Consider the following 20,677-nt stretch of genomic DNA (forward strand, 5'->3'; position numbering starts at 1 on the left):
TGCTTTCCACTTTCTAACCTCTTTTTCACTTTTAACCACTTTTAACTTTCTAACTTCTCCCTTTGCTTTTTAACTAACTCTTTCAACTTTTTAACTCATGGCATGATTATTGTTTCTCCTAATTAACAGGTATTCTACTTATAATATATTTTGGATTGTGATTTCTCATCTCAGATTTTTAACTCCAAAACAATCCAAAATGTACATTTATTTAACTCATTTCATTATTCTACTACTCTTTTGCCACTATGTGCTTATATTGCTATTATTCTATTTGCCTACTTGTTTTCCTGCTTTGTTCTTCATTTATATCCTGGAATTTCTTCTTTTCAGGATGTCTGACCCTCAACGAAAAGGAAAAGGCAAGGCAACTACTGGTAAAAGGAAAAGAGGTGAATCCTCTATGTCTATCCTAGACATTATGCATGATGATTCCTGGCGGGAAAAGCACTTTACCTTGCAGGAGAAGGCTGACCAGCTCCTCACTGCCAATGATCCGGTAAAATTTGCAAACAGATACTGTGAGCTGAAGTATCCAGTGTTTGCCACCTCCAGAAACCTGTACCTGGAGAGAACTCTGAAAATTCCAGAAGAACTACAGCAGTACACCTCCAATCAGATAAAACAGAGAGGCTGGTTCTTCTTGGAGAGAAACTTGACAGAGGTCAATGCTTCCTGGGTAAGAGAGTTTTACTGCAACTATTTCAAGACTTCCCTGGATGCAGTGCACCTCAGAGGAAAACAGATACTGGTCACTGAGGAAGCCATTGAGGATATTCTGCAGTTTCAGCCTAAGTCAGATCAACCTGACGGTTACCAAAAGGCTGAAGAGGATATGCGCTTTATGAGATTTGACTGGGATGCTGTCAAGCAGAGTATAGCCCTTGATCCCACTGTCCCATGGGTCATGGGAAAGAACACAGCAATGCCTAAGGGAATCAAGCTGATGTATCTAAATGATGAGGCTCGGCTCTGGCACCAGATCCTGAGCAACTTTGTTATGCCGAGCACTCATGAGACGGAGCTGCCTGCTGCTATGATCACCCTCCTCTGGTGTGTGATGGAGGGTAAGGACCTGTATCTTCCATGATTCATCCGGTATTACATGGCCAGGGTCCATGTCCGAGGCGCTCTCCCTTTCCCTTATCTGATTACCCAGCTCGGCCGTCGAGCTGACGTGCCTTGGGAGCTTGCTGATGAGAAGCCACTTACTGCAGACTGCAAGAAGATTATCCCTCACAGCAGGAAGTTTCAGGCTTTGGGTTACAAACCCCCATTCCTCACCGCTCCTGATGAGACAGCCACACCTTCACCTGCCCCTTCTTCATCTACTGCTACCTCAGCTACCACCACTGCACCTTCACCTACCTCAGAGCCCGTTTACCACCTCATGCACCACTTATTTCAGCAGCTGGACCAGATGGAGTGCCGCAACCGGCGGTGATATGAGAGATCTGAGCGTCGTAACAAGCGACGCTATGAGCACCTCAAGTTGAGGAGACGGACGAGCATGAGGTTGAGACACATGCACAGAGAGAGGCTGAGCAGGCAGGACCAGAGCAGGCTGCACCACAGCATGAGGAGCCACATCAGATTCAGGTCGCAGACCCAGAGATCCCTTTCCAGTCAGCACCTCTACTGCAGCAGACAGATCCTCCTACCCTTATCCTGTCTGCAGATCCTCCGGCCACCACAGAGACTCCAGCAGCCCATGCTTCCAGTGATGACACTCCTTCACACCCAGCTTGAGTGAGCATCGAGGACGATGCTATATTTTAAGTGTGGGGAGGTCGCCATCCCTGGCGTATCTTTTTGGTGAACCACTACAGACTTTTTTTATATCTTATTTTGTTTATTTTTTCTGTATTTTTATCTTTATTTTATTTTTCAGTACTTATACATTGTTCTTTTTCTATATTTTTACTTTATTTCCGCATTTTGCACTTTAGTTCATATTTTAGACATTTAGTTTAGTTTGCAATTCTAAACTTATTAGTTATAGAATATGTGGATTCATTAGTATAGTTTACCCTTTTAGCATATGATAGTTTGGTTTAAATTGAAAATAAAAAGGAAGTAAACTAGAGACTTTAGTAAATTAAAACAATCCACACACCTTGTATATATAGCATTACATGTTAGTTAGTTAACAACATTTCATCAAGGAACAACACTAAGATTTTAAGGGCCACCCAAAAAAAATTACATTGAGAATAATGGGAACTCTTAATTTTTACTTGCATGACATGTATAACTGATATATGATTTTTGAGCTGGAGAACACACAGCCTGTGAGTCTTGAGCTTAATTGTATGGTTGCATTCAGACCATAAATTTCATTCCTGTGTATTTTACCCTTCTTTTTTATTCTGATGTTCTTTACTTTGTTTTAATCTATATGTCCAATTATAGAATATAGATACATACCAAGAGATGATTGAGGCCATCATTTGAATTTTTCCTCACTTATCCCAAATTAGCCTACCTTGTGCATCACCCTTGTTAGCCCCCTTTGAGCTTTTTAATCCCCTCTTGTTCTATAAACCACATTACTAGCCTTAAGCAGAAAAACAAAATAAAAATCCCAAGTTGAATCCTTAGTTAGCTTAAGATAGATATTGTGTACAATTTAAGAATAGGGAATTTTATAGGAACATGGGATGATAGAAACAAAGTAGGAATTTAAAAAGAATAAGTTATTCCAAAAACAAAAAAAAATTTTGGGAAGCATGCTCATGTGAAATCAAAATAATTGAATTACCATGTGCATTGATTTTAAAAAAAAAATTCCAGTATTTAAATAAGGGGATACAAAAATTCCCCAAATGTAAAATAAAAAGAATCAATGCACATGGGACAAAATTAAATTTAATACATGAGTTTGCAATACAAAAAGGGAAAATTTGGGCAAATAGGTTAAGAAACTTTGATTTATAAAGTATGTATGTTAGGTGAGATCTTAGACTAATCAAGGATTCGCTTATTAGCTCACTTAGCCTTATACATATACCCTTACCTTTACCTTGGTCCCATTACAACCTTGAATAAGACCTCATAATTTTTGTATGTCTGTATTCTATAATTGTTGATTGGTTAGATGAAGAACAAAGTTATAGAAAGTAAGGATAGAAAAAGAATAGAGTGATTAACCCAATAAACACTGAGTGACTAGAGAGTAAACACAAAATCCAGTGAGGGTTCAATAGCTCATCACCATATATCTCTGCTTAACTGTTAATTGTCTTGCAAGTTTGTGAATTATTTTTACCCATCTCAATTGTAAAAGTGCTTTAACATTATCCAGGGTTTGGCTATGCATATTTGATTTCTTGAGGATATGAATTAATTTAACTACATGTAAGCTTTATATACAAGTGAATAACAATTAGAATTGCATGATTCATTTCGGTAGTTGCATTTAGAATAGATTGCATTGCATGAGATTCCACCACTTTAACCTTACCTTACTATTTATCTTGGATTTAGCATGAGGACATGCTATTGTTTAAGTGTGGGGAGGTTGATAAACCCATATTTCATGATATATTTTGTGCTCAATTTAAGTGATTTATTCAACCCTTCACCCACTTATTCATGTGAAATTGCATGGTTTTACTTTTCCTTCCTTATTATGTGATATATGTGAAAAACATGTTTCCTATGCTTTAAAAATAATTATTTTAATTACCTTTTATTACCATTCAATGCCGTGATTTGTGTGTTGAGTATTTTCAGATCTCCTAAGGCAGGAATGATTTAAAGGATGGAAAGGAAACTTACAAAAATGGAAGGAAAGTACAAAATGGAGTTTTTGAAGAAATTGGCAGTGACGTGAACGCATGGACGACGCAGCCGCGTGCCTAGCGCGAAAAGGCAGTGACGCGAACGCGTGACTAACGTGGACGCGCGCCTTGAGCAGAACGCAGATGATGCGTACGCGTGACTGAAGCGAACGCGTGATAAGGAAAACTCCTAGATGACGCGACCGCGTGACCCACGCGGACGCGTGACAGACGCCACGCACCAGAAACTATAGAAAACGCTCTCAGCGATTTCTGAAACCCTTTTTGGCCCAGATCCAAGTACAAAAAGCACATATTAGAGGTTATAAAGTGAGGGAATGCATCCATTCAGGGAAAAGCCTTCGATTACTCGCTTTTCATGATTTAGATGTAGTTTTTAGAGAGAGGTTCTCTCCTCTCTCTTAGGTTTTAGGATTAGGATTCCTCTTAAAGGATTTAGTATTTCAACTTTTCATCAGGTTCAATATTTCTTTTACTTTATATTTCTCTTTTACTTTCAGATACTTTAATGCTCTCATTTAATTACTTATGTTGCCAAATTGGCTTATGAACTCTCTATGTTTAGATTGATTTTCTCTTATTAATACAATTGAGGTATTTCAGATTTATGATTCTTGTTTAGCTTTTTATATTCCTAGCTTTAATTGATTAACTGGAGGCTCTTGAGTTATCAACTTATCGTGATTGATTGTTATGTCAGCTAATTGACTAGAATTCCACTAACTCTAGTTTTTCCTTAGGAGTTGGCCAGAACTTGGGAATCTAACTAATTAGTTCACTTGACTTTCCCTTGCTTTCGTAAAGGTTAACTAAGTGGGATTAACTTCAATTTTCGTAGGAGTAACTAGGATAGGACTTCCGAATTTTCATACCTTGCCAAGAGTTTATTTTACAGTTATTTATTTATTTTACTTGTCATTCAAATTACTTGTTCCTTACTTTCAAAACCCCCAATTTACAAAACTCATAACCAATAATAAGAACACCTCCCTGCAGTTCCTTGAGAAGACGACCCGAGGTTTAAATACTTCGGTTATCAATTTTAAAGGGGTTTGTTACTTGTGACAACCAAAACATTTGTACGAAAGGATTTTCTGTTGGTTTAGAAGCTATACTTACAACGCGATCATATTTTTGTATTTCTTTACCGATAGAAAAACCGATCGTCAACGACCCGAGGTTTAAATACTTCGGTTATTAATTTTATTGGGTTTGCTTTAGTGACAACCAAATTTTTGTATGAAAGGATTCTTGTTGGTTTAGAAACTATACTTGCAATGGGAATTTATTTGTGAAATTCTTTACTAGCAAACATCCGTTCATCAAAATGGCGCCGTTGTCGGGAAATTGCAAACGTGTGCCTTATTATTGGTTATTGTAAATATTTGCTTTTTGCTTGTTTGCTAGTTTTTGTTAGTTTAGGACTTAGTTGCTTATTTTTACTAGTTTTTGTTTTTATTTTCTTTAACTACAATGAACTCTCACCCCTTTGGCTATGAGTTTGGTTACAACTATGTTACAGGAAGAGAAGATTACAATGAGAATATGCATCGAGGATGGGAGAATCAAAGATGTGAGGAGCCACAAGGATTTGATCAACCCTCTTGGCAACAACCTCCACCAATGTACTATGACCAAGAGCCATTCCAAGAGGCATACCAGGACAATGGTTGTGACCCACACTATACCTATGAGCCCCCTCCTCAACATAATTTTGAACCACCATACTCACAAGCCCCCTACTACCAAACACCACCATATGACCCTAACCCTTATCCACCACAACCACCACCTCAATATACACCATCTTTATACCCTTATCAAGAAGAACCACCTCCGTATTATGAGCCTTTTCTCCCAACAAATGAACCCTCCTATCCACCACAAGCTCCCATAAATGATACCTTTAATGTTATTCACCAAGGGCAAAGAGAGCGTCAAACCACACTTATCTCTACTCTCATTGGTCTCACCTCTAAACTCCAAAATCTTATATCCCGTATGGACCAACCCTCTACCTCCAATATTCAACCCTCAAGCTTTACTGCACCACCACCCTCCGTGCAAGAATACCCATATCCATCAATCCAAGAGCAACATGATCCCAATTATGCTACTGACCCGGAACAAGAGAGAAGGGATCGTCTTAGGGACGTAATGGATCGGTTTTACGCACACATACTTCAAGAGAAGCAAGAGGAGGCCCAAAAAGTAGAGGTGGGAGGGACACTTGAAGATGAAGGAATAGTTGAAGAATTAGTGAAGGTTGAACAAGAGGAAAGCTCCATCATTGAAGACAACTCTACACTAAGTGACATCAAGGAGGAGTTTGATTTTGTATTAGAGCAAGTGGAGAAAGCCAAAATTATTGAAGAAGAGGAAGTGGTTGAGGACTTAGGAGATGCAGAACCTTCATAGGAAACTCAAGTCATAGAGCCTCCTTCCAAGACGTTTGAATTTGATGTTGAAGAGGGTGTGCAACCTCCAAGGCATATCATGGTTAAAGACTTGGAAGTGGTTGATCATGAGATGAGTTCAATAGTTAATGAGTTTCTACCTACAATTGAACCCTCTCCCATTGAACTAGAAGAAGAGGTTACTGTTGCAGAAGCTTGTCAAGAGGTGGAGACCATCAAAGAGGAGCCCAAGATAGTGAAGCATATATTGGCAAGGCTGCCTGATAAACCACTATTTTATGGTTTATCTTATACTCAATTGAGTGGATTTTATCAACTCTTTACCCACTTATTCATACTATTTGCATGGTTTTACATTTGCCTTCCTAATTATGTGCTTTGATTGAAAACATGCTTCTTTGGCCTTAAGTTCCCTATGTTTAATCCTCTCTTATTACCATTAGATGCCTTGATATCTGTGTTAAGTGATTTCATAGATTATAAGGCAGGAATGGCTCAGAGGATGGAAAGGAAGCATGCAAAAGTGGAAGGAATACAAGAAGTTGGAGAAACTGCTAAGCTGTCCAGTCTGACCTCTTCGCACTCAAACGGCTATAACTTTAGCTACAGAGGTCCAAATGATGCGGTTTCAGTTGCGTTGGAAAGCTAACGTCTGGGGCTTCGATTTGATATATAATGTGCCATAGTTTCTCTGACGCTAGGCGACGCGAATGCGTGCTCCACGCGGCCGCGTTGTAGTGACGAAAAATCAGCGTGTTTGAATTTGCAACCAGCGAATTCTAGGCTGTTTTCGACCCAGATTGCGGCCCAGAAAACACAGATTAGAGGCTATAAAGTGGGGGAATACATCCATTCATAATCAAGTTCTCATAATTCATAATTTTAGTTTTAAATGTAGTTTTGAGAGAGAGAGGTTCTCTCCTCTCTCTTAGGATTTATTTTTAGGATTTAGGATTATTTCTTCATCATCACAGGTTTAATGTTCTTTTTATTTATTTTCTCAATTTAATTTATGAATACCCATGTTAAATTTGATTTCTTTTATTAATATATTTTGAGGTATTTTCATATTTAATTTTGCTTTGCTTTATTTATATGAATGCTTTTAATTTAATTTAGATATTTTCCCTTTTGGCTTTGGTTAAATAATTGGTGACTCTTAAGTTATCCAACTCGAGGTGTTGATTGAAAATTGGAATTCTTCAAGAATTAATTCGAGATCCAATAACTCTAGCCTTTCCCAAGGAAAGACTAGGACCTGAGGATTCAAAATTAATTCATCCACTTAACTTACCTTCATAGTTAGAGGTTAATAAGGTGGGGGAAAAATCCAATTCTCATCACAATTGATAAGGATAACTAGAATAGGACTTCTAGTTCTTCATACCTTGCCAAGAGATTTTATTATTATTATTTTATTTTACTTGTCGTTCAACATACTTCTTCCTTACTTTCAAAACCCCCAATTTACAAAACTCATAACTAATAATAAGAACATACCTCCCTGCAATTCCTTGAGAAGACGACCCGAGGTTTAAATAGTTGGTTATCAATTTTAAAAGGGGTTTGTTACTTGTGACAACCAAAACGTTTGTAAGAAAGCTTGATTGCTTGGTTTAGTAACTATACTTGTAACGAGTATTTACTATAACTTCTAAACCATCAATCTTCAGTTCTTTCACTGCCACTGGAGCTACCTCCCCCCAAGCCTTTACCATCCAACACAACATTCAAGTGGGTAAAATTCTTATCCCTGAACTATACCTTCCCACTTGAATATGGTCTGCTTGAAATGGATGGACAACTTAGAGCTATCTGCGGTTTTAAGAGCAAAAGGGAGATGGTTAGTGGTTGGCAACACCATCCTAGGTTCGTTATGGTTGGATATTCAAGATCTAAGTGCAATGGTTGGTATAAGTCTCAATTGAATGGGTCTAGGTGGTTGTTTGGATGTCTCAGTGAGAATTCCAATTCCTCACCACCCAAGTGGAAAAATGATGATCAACAAGAAGACGGGTGCAAAAGCAAGGTTTGGGACCCCGGAATTCATTATAGCAATCAACACTCTTGGGGCCTTGTCACTTGCTTTAACTTGCTTGAAGGATTTATGCAACTAGTGTGGGATCCCAGAGGATATTGGAATTACAAACACTGCTGGGGATTCCTGGATGAGTTCAAGCACAAGCCACCATGACAAGGAGCTCACCGAATGTCCAACTTAAGGACTTTAACTAAAAGTGCTAGGTGGGAGACAACCCACCATGGTATGATCTTTTATTTTTATTCTTAATTTTATTCTATTTTATTTTTATTAGTGGTCATTCATAATTTCTGCATATTCATTTGCATGCTGCATTTTGCATTCTGCATAAAAAAAAGGGGCAACCCACGCGTGCGTGTAGGCCACGCGTGGGCGTTGATTCCCAATTTTGCTATCCCATCCAACGAATAGAAAGTTGTGATGGAATCGTACGGCTGGTGTGCTCTACGCATAATTTGGCCCACGCGTATGCGTATATCACGCGTACGCGTCACTTGCAACTTGGGAAATCCACGCTACGCGTCAAGCACGTGCACGCATGGATATGGCAATCGGCGTAAATGGGTGATTGACCCGAGAGTGGTGCTGCCCTCGCGCTGGAACTGTGCTAGAGGCACAAATTCAACCACGCGTACACGTGGGCGACGCTTACGCGTCAAATGGCCAACTCAAATGTCACGCGTACGCGTGATGCATGCGTGCGCGTGGCGCCCCGTTTTTGAATTCTTGGTACTTTCTTCTCTCCTTTCTCCTTCTTTCCTCCTCCTTTCTTACTTTCTTCTTCTTCATCTCTTTAACTTCTCATCCTTATTCACTTTCATTCTATTTTACTTAATTCGTTTGCATACTTTCATTCATTGCATTTTAATTTTGTGCATATTTTTATTTTCTTCTCTAAGTTATTATTTTACCATTGGTGTTAAACGGTTCTTATTCAACTGATTGCATCTCTTTTATATCCTGATTGCTTCGTGCCTTATTTTATATTGTTGGGTGATATTATTTATCTGTCAATGCCAATCTTTTATGATACCTGTATTCCTTTTTGCATTGACATGAATTTATACTGTCTCTCATTACCTACTGTCTCTTCCCCATTGTTGCAATCTTTTGCACTATTGAGACGCCATTTGCTTTTATTGTTTTCTCACTTACATGTTGTAGCTACCATGTACTTGAGACTCTCGTTGTTTGGCATTAACCCACTCATATTTTCTTTGTTTTCTATCTTTGTTTTTGGGTTACTTTTCTTCCCTTTTTCTTTCAGGATGGCCACCAGGAAGGGAACCGAAAAACTTTTACATGAAGCGACAGACAAGTCCATCTGCACAATCTTTGGAGAAACGCATCAGTTGTAGCAGCCCGTCCACTTGCACATCTTAGCATGCACCGAGGACAGTGCAATCTTTAAGTGTGGGGAGGTCAATACCGACTTTCGTGGGTTAGTTAGTTCCTATTTCAACGCCAATGTTTAATTTTCTATGTTAAATTAGTTGTTGTATTTGCATGTTTGATTGCATGTTTGTTGATTTTGTGCATGTTCTTCTACCACTACTTGGTTAAAGTAATAAATTTCTTTTCAAGACCCTTTTTATAGCATTTTTCACTAATTTAAATTAAAACTTTTTTGTTAAACTTGTTGAAGATTGTAATTTGGAACATAGTTATAGCTAAGAACATACAACTTGTGAGATTTGAGCTTAATTACATGGTTACACTATTTAACCATAACATTCCATTCTTGTATGTTTTCTTCTCTATGATTGCAATCTATATTTTGTTCCATTCTATATGTCTATTGTTTAGTGTATTTACATGCTTGCATATGATTGAGGCTATTATTTGTTATTAGCTCACTCATCCTAAATAGCCTACCCTTTCAATTACCTTTGTTTGCCACTCCGAGCCTTTTAATCCCTTTTTGTTCTATATTTTACCACATCACTAGCCTTAAGCGGAAAAATAATTAATTACCCCAAGTGAATCTTTGGTTAGCTTAAGTTAGAGATTGTGTATCAATTAAGTGTCGGGAACTGTGGGAACTTGGGTTGATGAAAGTGTGCTGTGTTTTACTGACAAAAGTATTGGGAATTTGGGGTGCATACTCATGTGAGACCAGAAAAATTAAAAATTCATGCATTGATATGTTATGTTTACTTTTATATTTTTAATAAAAAAAAAAACCAAAAATATTCAAATAAATAAGTAATTAAATATGGGGACAAAATTACCCCAATGTTAAGTTTAATAAAAGATCAATGCATATGTGATAAAATTAAAAAAAAATTGGTACATGAGTATGTGATAGAAAAGTGGGAATTATGGGTAGTTAGGCATGATTTTGGAATTACATAGAATGTGTGTGTGTGTGTGTTAGGTGAGAGCTTAGGTTAGTCAAAGATTCATGTTACAGCTCACTTGGCCATACATATATCCTCACCCTTACCTTAGCCCCATTACAACCTTGAAAAGACCTCATGATGTTTGCATTGGTATACTAAATTTTTGTTGATTGGTTAGATGAAGAACAAAGTCTAGAAAGCATGACTAGAGAAGAGTAGAGTGATTAACCCTAGACACTTGAGAGATTAGAGTGCATATACACTACCAGTGAGGGTTCAATGCTTGATTTTATGTTCCCTGCTTTCATGAGCTATCTTCTTACAAGTTTACTTGTCTTTTATTGTATGATTTGAATTAGTGATATCTGAATTATATTTTTCTTGAAGAGCTTATTTACTTTTGACCAAGTAGATAGAATCATCTTAGCGTATAGTTGCATTCATAGGTTGCATCTCATGAGTCTTACTTTCTCCCATTCATTCTTTGTATCTCCTTGAGCTTAGCATGAGGACATGCTAATGTTTAAGTGTGGGGAGATTTGATGCACCACTACTTTGTGGTATATTTTGTACTTAATTGAGTGGATTTTATCCACTAAACTCACACTTATTCATATAATTTGCATGTTTTACATTTTCCTTTCTAATTCTGTGCTATGATTGAAAACATGCTTCTTTGGCCTTAAAATTGTTAATTATTAATCCTCTCTCATTACTATTCGATGCCGTGATCTGTGTGTTAAGTGTTTTCAGGCTTTATAAGGCAGGAATGGCTTAGAGGATGGAGATGAGACTTGCAAAAATGGAAGGAGCACAAGAAATAAAGGAGACAACCAGCGAGGGGCGACGCGCACGCATGGCTCACGCGTGCGCGTGAATCGGAGTCTGCATGGCAACGCGTGCGCGTGCTTGACGTGTACGCATGACATGCGCTACCTGCAGAAATTGCAGAAAACACTGGGGGCAATTTTAGGCTGAGTTTGGACCCAGTTTTCGGCCCAGAAACACAGACTAAAGCCAGGAGACAAGCAGAGACTCAATACAACTTTTATTCACATAATTTTAGGTTTTAGATGTAGTTTCTAGAGATAGAGGCTCTCTCCTCTCTCTATGTTTTAGGATTTCTCTTAGTTTTAGGTTTATTTCTTTTCAATTCCAGGTTCAATGTTCCTTTAATTTATTTTCTCTTCTACTTTTATTTATTCTAGCATTCTAGTTTATATATTTTCCCAATTTGGTTTATGAACTCCATGTTAGATTTGATTTCTTTATTTAATGCAATTTGAGGTATTTCATATTTATGATTTTAATTTAGCTTTTTACATTCTTAGCTTGAATTGAGTAATTGGAGACTCTTGAGCTATCAAATTCCTTTGTTGATTGATAATTGACAGTTGCTGGTTGATTTGGATCCCTCTAAAGCTAGTCTTTCCTTAGGAGTTGACTAGGACTTGAGGAATCAAATTGATTAGTCCACTTGACTTTCCTTTATTTAGTAAGGGTTAACTAAGTGGGAGCAATGAACAATTCTCATCACAATTGATAAGGATAACTAGGGTAGGATGTCTAATTCTCATGCCTTACCAAGAGTTTTCTTAATTATTAATTTACTTTCTTGTAATTTACTTTTCTTGTTCCTTATTCAAAAACCCCAAAAAGATAATCTTCCATAACCAATAATAAATACACCTCTCTGCAATTCCTTGAGAGACGACCCGAGGTTTAAATACTTCGATTATTAATTTTATTGGGTTTGCTTTAGTGACAACCAAATTTTTATATGAAAGAATTCTTGTTGGTTTAGAAACTATACTTGCAACGGAAATTTATTTGTGAAATTCTTTACTAGCAAAAATCCGTTCATCACTTATTCAATGAATGTTTGGGTTGTTGCAGGCTTGACTATACAAAGGTTAGATTGGGTTCTCCTCCAAAGGAGTTGTAGTTCCTACAATGGTTGCCCTGAGACAAGTGGCCTTCATGTAAGTTCAGTTTTTACTCATTTCAAGAATTTAATTAAATGCCAGTATATATGTTATCAATTTTGGTCGAATTTTATTACATACTAAGGTCAATTATGTTGACCCTGTATGTTCATTGACATCCTCATTGATCTCTTATTTGGAACAAAAATGTAGGAGAGAAGAGGAGTCCTCGAATATGAGCTTTTCTATTTAGAGCAACCAGTGTAGTTACACATTCTGGTATGATTATTGTGGGACTTCAGGATATTATGTATCAGAGTTGATTCTTTTTGCAAGTTTTTGGAGGCATCGGTGTCAGAACACATATGTATGATGTTGTATGCATCAGTGTTCGGGATATAACCGAAGCATAAATTGGGAAATATGATTTATCGTGCTCTATGTGAGGGTCAAAAATTTCTCTAGAGTGTCTTGTTGTTGGGTTCCATACTAGAAGTATTGTTTTGTTTTGGTCCCGAGAGAACTTGAAACATATGTTCCCGTATGCCGCTCCCACAATTCGAAACCATCCAAAAGAGTCAACTCCAAAAGGTTGCTGAACATGAACTGGTTCTTCCGAAAAGGCATCCATTCTAACTAGTGAATCTAAATCCATTAATAGTATTGAATATCCAACATAAAACTAAACATGTTGATCTAACACAATTTGTCTTTGTATGTGCTGCATGCATGTGTCTAGTTGACGTAGGCGTTGGAGTCAAAATTTATTCAAACATATACATCTTCCTACTACTTTCGCACTGCTTCATAAAAAAATGTCATGCAACAGTTCATCCAGAATAACCGGTAACGGAAGAAAATTTAGTTGGAAGTGACTCATTTCTTCTCTAGGCACAGTTGGTAGTCTTACTGTTTGAAAAGTTGTTTCTATGATGTAGCTTTTATGTTCGAAATCTGTGGTTATTTTATAAGGTATGAAGTGAAATAAAGTTAAATTTGTCTAAGCAATTAATCGTGTAAGATGTTGGATCCAATCAAAATTGGGTTAGAAGAATATTGTATTACCGGTATTATTTTTATCAGTAGAAAAAACTTGTTGAAAAAGTTTTATCTTCTTCCAACATTTTTCTCTTTTCTATGCGAATACATATAAATTTTGTGGAAGTTCCAACAATGTAGATAAATTAGTTTCTGATTATAAGCTTTTTTTTTACATAGACAGCATCTTTGTACTCCTCGTAAGATTTTTTTAATAAAATTTTCACTCCGTAAGTAGGAGCTTATTTTTGGTCAAAGCTTGTTCAAAATATTAAAAGTTACAACAACCAAAATACATTACACGTAGGAATAGATAACAATGATAGTATGTCTCCTTCGATATTGACTAATCTTTCTTCCTTTTTACATATCTCAAATTAAACTGCTTCATAATAACGTCCAGGGCCAGAAGCAACCTACTCATTACGTTAACCTAGAAAAAAAATTTCAAAACCAAGTCTTTATAAATAATACCTTTACCCCCTTTACAGCTTATTAGTTTAATAACCAAAGTCCATATGCCCTAAAAACTACGTCCTTAATCCCTACACATAATCATAATTCGGTCGACAGAATTTTGGGTTGAATTTAATTTGGATTTGAATCCCCCAAAATGTTGGAATTCAGTTTTGTGCTAAAGTATTATCTACTACCCTTTATTGTTGAGTTTGGAACAACAGAAAATACAAAGAAACATTTCACACATCACACCTTCCCTCAGTATAGTCAAAATTCGAAATTTACCTCTTCTGCATGTCCTTTTGTATGGGATTCAGGAATAAAATGTAGTATTTAAGTTCACAAGAAATACTAACAATGTGTTTTGACATAGTGTTTTAAGAAAAAAATATACTAACATTGCATGCTGCATGCACACCATTATAATATTTTAGCTCGCCTAACGTGTAATAGGTGCAAAACAACCGAAAAACCTATCAATTATTAGAATTTTGTAGTCTGACTGTATACTAAATTACTAGCGATGCACTTTCTAGGATAAAACAACTGAAATGTCCGTGTTGATGGGTTTAAAAAATAGTTGATAAATATCTATTCGAAATACAAATATTAAAAATTGTTGCAAAAACAACCATAACATGTCTTCCTAAATTTTCAAAGCATTAAGTGTGACGAAAGTTAGCAAAGTACAACATATATGAAGGGCATAGCTAGCATTCAAAGCATGTCTCCTTTGACATTAACAAATCTTTCTTCCTTTTTAGATATTTCATTAAAGTATGATTTTGCAACCTGAAGCACTTCCTAGCTTTTCACATTGAACGGTTTCATGATGAGGTCAAGGGCCAGCCGCAACCTTGTCGTTTCATTAATCTGAAAAAAAAAATTCTTCTTAGCAAGTATACGTAAAAATTTAAAAGAGTGCATATAACAAACCATCACTAAAAATTGTTAACTACATGAATTATGTAGTCATCCCGCCATTGGCACTCCCGTATCCATGTAGCAACCCAAATACCACAATAATTTCTTGTACATAAAGAAAATTATATTATAAGTTAGAATTATATTCATTTCTTGTCGCAAAGGAATTAAAGCACAAAGAACAAGAATATTTAGCATATCAAGCTGATTAAGCCAAGTTGGAAGAAAAAGTAGTGTATATTAAATTTTGCATAGTACTATCATTGCATCATTCTTAAAATGTAAAAAAAAATAATCAATACAAATTACATAAATTTTTTTTATCTTTACAGCTTTTTAATGTTCAACTAGGTGGATAAAATTGTATGTTATCTTACGAGTTATCTCTTTGTTCGTCAATTCCGACAGAATATATTATAAAAAATTATGAAATAATTGGTCTGTACGTGGATTCATGAGTATAAAAAACTGAGTCATCAAATATCTCCTCAACAAACAAAGCCCATAATGAGAGTAAATTTTATATCATAGATATCAATTCAATGAATTTTTCAAGTATGAAATTTCTAGTTACAGCTCATTAGAAATGTTAGACCATTACCATTAATTTGGTATTGCGACAGCACCTTATTTTGCTCGACACGCATGGTTTAGAATCAAGTAGTATAAGGTACCTTTTTTCTATGTCTATTACGACTAGGTACCAGTGCATATTATCTTCATTCATTGGTACAAAAATCTAACATTGATACAGGCAGAGTAAATATTCACATAAGTGAAAATGCCATTGATAAAAATAATTACTTTGATCCATCACGTACAAAATAACCTTGCATATGCTTTCAAACTTTCTCATGTATTTCTCAGCGTAGTAACGTTTCAAAATTTTTGGAGAGTGACTCAAATTCATGGTAAATTGCTACAATGTGAAGTTAACAACATATGGTTAGCAAATAACGCAAATTAATTGTAACTAACCCACGGAAGTGATGTTAATGGTTTGCACAAATCGAAAACGTAGTAGGTAAAAACTACATGCAGGGAAACCTAGTGTCCTTACGTGCAACATAAGATGTTCGAAGCCTATTAAAAAACTAGTTACACTATTATCCCTGATACAATATGTAAGGATGAGAAAATACTTTTAATAAATTTAATAAAGGTATCGAAGGAGCTCCATACCTCATCTACTAATAGTTTGTTTGGTAATAGAGTGTATATGACTCTTCTATTTATCTATTATCATGCATAAATAGATATTTTTGTTTATGTGTTCCATTGTACTGGATATGTTTTTGTTTTCTTTTTTCTTTCTCTGAATATTTGACAACCTATGTTTTAAATTTGCCAAATAATAGGTTTTCTTTTCATTTTGAATCCTTTTAATACTGTTTTAATTTGTCAGTGGTGCATCAAATTAATTGAGATCTTTTTTATCTTCATAAAAAAGTTACGTTTGTTATTTTTTATTATTAAGATAGTGTATATATTTTTATACAATGAAAAACATTATATATATTATTATAATTATCTGTAAACAAATGTTTTTTTATACTGGTAGTACAACAACAACAACAACAACAACAACAACAACAACAATAACAACAATAATAATAATAAGATTAATAAAAATAATAATAATAGTAATAATAGTATTACAATGGAAAATAATAATTATACTATTAAAATGCTAGAAATATTAAAATATTGTCGATATAGTATCTTTATAAGAAAATAGAAAATTAATTTTTTGATGAAGTATTTTAAATTCAATTTTAAATAATATAATATACTATCATATAATCTAAAAATAAAATATATCCAATTTAATATGGGTAATATGTGACATTATTATTATTATGATATTTATTATTATTAATTTTGCATTCATGGTTAATATTTACATAGTTTTGAAAGATATAAAGAAAATAGTGATATCTATAATTAACATTCAATACAACATAAAAAAAAGTGGTAAAATTTTTAGTTATTATTATTATCATTATTGGAAAAAAGGTTTAAACCTTTTTTAGCTAATCATTACTTTCAATATGTTTCTTCAATATTTAACAAATTTCAATAAATACAGTTTTGTATATAAAATGTAAAATATAAAATTTTATTTGGTAAGTGAAAAATAATTCATATATTTAAAGCACTTTTTTATCCGTTATAATTATTAGAAGATCTATTAAAAATTAAATATAAAAAAATTGATCCCTATATTAAATGTCTTCTTAATTAGATAAAAATAAAAAAAATTACTTTGTAAGTGAAAAACCAAAAGCAGATGAAGAAAACCAAAAGCCATAGTCCCTCACCCCTTCAAAAAAGAAAAAGAAATCAAAAGTGAATCTGGTGGCCCTTCTTCATCTCTCTCTGACTTCTCACCTCATTCAACCAAGAAACCCTAAGATCCAACTTTTTCATAGTAAACCTGCATAACCTCCTACCACGGAGTCGTCGACTACAGTGCATGCCAGCACCCGCAACTCATCTGATAACAACGTTCCCAGTAGCTTCTTCGCAAACAGCGTTTTTTTTGTTGTTGACAGATTGAGGCTACAACAAGGTGAAGTTTTACCCTGATCATTGTACTCCCAACGCACAACCTTTTATTCGTTGTTTCTTCTTTTGCATGTTTTTTCTCTGTTGGTATCTTTCCTTTCATTAATTTGATTAAGTGAAGTTTTGGGTTTTGAAAAGATCGAGTTCATAAGATGATTTTTCAAGTCTAAATATGCGGATTCCAAACATATTTTGTGACAAGGTGGAATGCTGTTTTTTGAAATAACTCATTTGTACTGTTACTATTATTATCACATTTTTTGTTATAAAAAAGTTACATTAATAAAAAGTTACTATTGTTCCTTTCTTTCTGTTTGTTTGCAGATAAACCAAAGGAAGTTTTTTAAACACTGTTCTCCCAACATGAGTGTGATTGCATGTAGAAGTGATCGCAAAAGGTAGATAGCGTATTATTTGTGTTTTCTATTAATGATTTTTTGTTCTGTATTGTAAACATACTTAATGGAGTTGATTTAGGCATTTTTTTGGCACAAAACAACATTGGCCACTTGATAAAGAATTAAGAATTACATTTGGTGCATACAAAGGACGGGTACATATTTAAATTAATATATAATTTGTGCTTTTTTTTAGTAACCATGTAAAAAATAGATAAATTACATGTAACCAAATTAATAAAATCTATCATAATAAGTCAAATGTATGTGATAAAATATTTTTTTAGAATGATGTGTTGGTTTCAGATAGAATAATTGCTAGATATGGTGCTGAGTTGAAACATGAAATTGTCCTAATTGATCTCTGTGACAATTTATCAAGTTTAAAATAAAAACTCGAGGAAAAAAATTTGGATAACTTCACCTGAAGTAGAGAAGTTACTTGCTTTCTATAACTTCAGAAGTATGGTGAGGATTTGTTTAATGTATGTCACAAGTAGAATATTTTTTATGGCTCCTCTAGATAAGCGAAATAATCCAATCTATATGGATTTTTATGAATCTCACTATGTAAAAGATATTATTACAATATCTTTGTTAAAAGTTATCCAGGATAAGTTAGGGTTAAACTACTTTGATGCATTGGATGATGTTGCTTCTGGTATAGAGGATAATGGGATGCATGAGAATATGAAAAGGTTAGAATTTACAGTTTTTTTTAATTATTGTTAATTTTGTACATGTTATACTTCAATTATTATATTTATTAATATATTTATTTTTAAATATGTCTATAATTCATTGTATAATATCATGTTGCTATTTGCTTCTTCGGTTGTCTATTTTTTTCAATTATTTCTGAATTTTTCCCTATTTTTTATTAATTGCACCTGTAGTCCTGAGATGCAAAGAATTGTCAGGAAGAATTCAAAAACAAGCGCTGTTCAGAATAGACCAAAGGCAGAAAAGAGAGGGTATGTTCATCTAATATTATACTAGTGTTATATGAGTTCTTGATTTTGTCATTCTCTGTATAAACTAATTGGTAGTTCAGTTTGTTACAATCAAAATGTATTAGGTAGAAGAATTACTTTCTATTTCAGAATATATTGTATAACATTATTTTACATGTTTGATTGTTATGATTTTTAATTTGATGACATTTTTTTATAAATTATCATTGAAACAAACAGATATGTTGTTCTACATCATTGCAAGACATTGACTAAGCATGATGTCAAGGCTGATCGAGTTGTAAGTTTGCATAGTGATAGTTTCATATTTATTAGTTACTTTAATTTTTTTGGAATTAATTTTATTTTTTTTTTGCAGTATATTCCGTATCAATGTGCTAAGTTACTACTTGAGTTAGGAGGATAAAAAAATTGGAAGTTCATTATTGAGGAATCAAAGATTACTACAAGCTTTGAAATGCATGTTTTGAAAAGTAAAGGCAAAGAACGAGAATACAAAATTGGTCCTAAATAGAAAGATTTTTATGAAAATGCACAAATTTAAAACCAGAGATTCATGTGTGTTTGAGATGGTTTCGAAAGAGGATAAGCTGATTCGAGTTTCTGTCACTAAGAAGTAGTACATTAGCTGGTTTGAAACTTTTTGATGTTATTTTGGGATATGTATTATGTTTTGAGGTTCAGGCTTTTCATGCTTTGAAAGTTAATGTGCAGTGGGTGAATTTGTGACTTAATCTATATAATCTTTTGTTATATGGTGTGAATACTACTCTAAACAAAGAGGTAGTATTTAACTTTGTTTTATCTTTTCTTATAATGACAATCAAATTATTATGGTTTGTTTTTAAAACTATAATATTAAGATCAGGTATGATTCTTTGTCCAAAATATTTTAGATATATTGAATAGTTTATTTTTCAATATGTTCATAAGACTGTAATCCCGTACAACTGCACGGGTCTTCATGCTAGTATTTGAACTAAAGACGTACGTAACGACAGAGACGTCGTCTTTGTACAATGCCACATCATCTGAGGGATGGAACAAAACAGACATCCACTGAGTTAAAGATCAATTTTATATTAGTTATTAATACATAAATGACAGTTCTATTATGATGGAATATTAACAGCAGATAACCTACTGAAGATATCTTTGCGGACTCATTTTTTATTGGCAACTTTCGGTCTAAGGGGTTGAAGTAGTTAACAAACACAACTTTGTCTACACTACTTGACGTGATGGGGTCTTTAACTGTCTTATTTCAAGGACCATCATCACAGAACGGATTGCGGCGAATGATATATTCAACGAGCATGGTTTGGTCACACTTCGGAGACTTGGAACAAGACTTCGTAACCTTTTAAGATATTGAATCCGTGCATTGATGAATACTGAAGATGTTAGTCATGATCTTTTGGACGAATATTAATTCCTTTCCAATGTACCTGATGGCAGATTGAATCCGCTCATTATCACAAATATTACAGTATGGTTGAAGTTATCGTCTAGACCATTCCGAAGATTTACCGTGTGTAGCTTCATTCCGAAGATTTACCGTGTGTAGCTTCTTCCATACAAAGAATAACACATTTTGCGTGAGAAGCAATCAGGTTAGATAGTGTATTCATCATGGTCGACATTCAGGTGACAACATCTTTTAGGGAGACATCTTCTCCAGTAATTCTACCAAAGTCCTCGCCAATATCTTTACCAGCTCCACCATTAAACTTTACATGTAGACCCTAGTCATGCATTGTGCTTCCCCGAAACTACCATAAACAATAA

The 20,677-nt window shown here is 34.6% G+C and overlaps 1 pseudogene; it reads left to right on the forward strand.

Annotated features, from left to right (window-relative positions):
• The first annotated feature begins 334 nt into the window (after positions 1–334).
• LOC148574908 (uncharacterized) lies at positions 335–19,295 on the forward strand (annotated as a pseudogene).
• The last annotated feature ends 1,382 nt before the right edge of the window (positions 19,296–20,677 follow it).

Source organism: Arachis ipaensis, chromosome B2 (genome assembly GCF_059453495.1).
Source record: "Arachis ipaensis isolate K30076 ecotype BB chromosome B2, ASM5945349v1, whole genome shotgun sequence".
Lineage (NCBI taxonomy): Eukaryota > Viridiplantae > Streptophyta > Magnoliopsida > Fabales > Fabaceae > Arachis > Arachis ipaensis.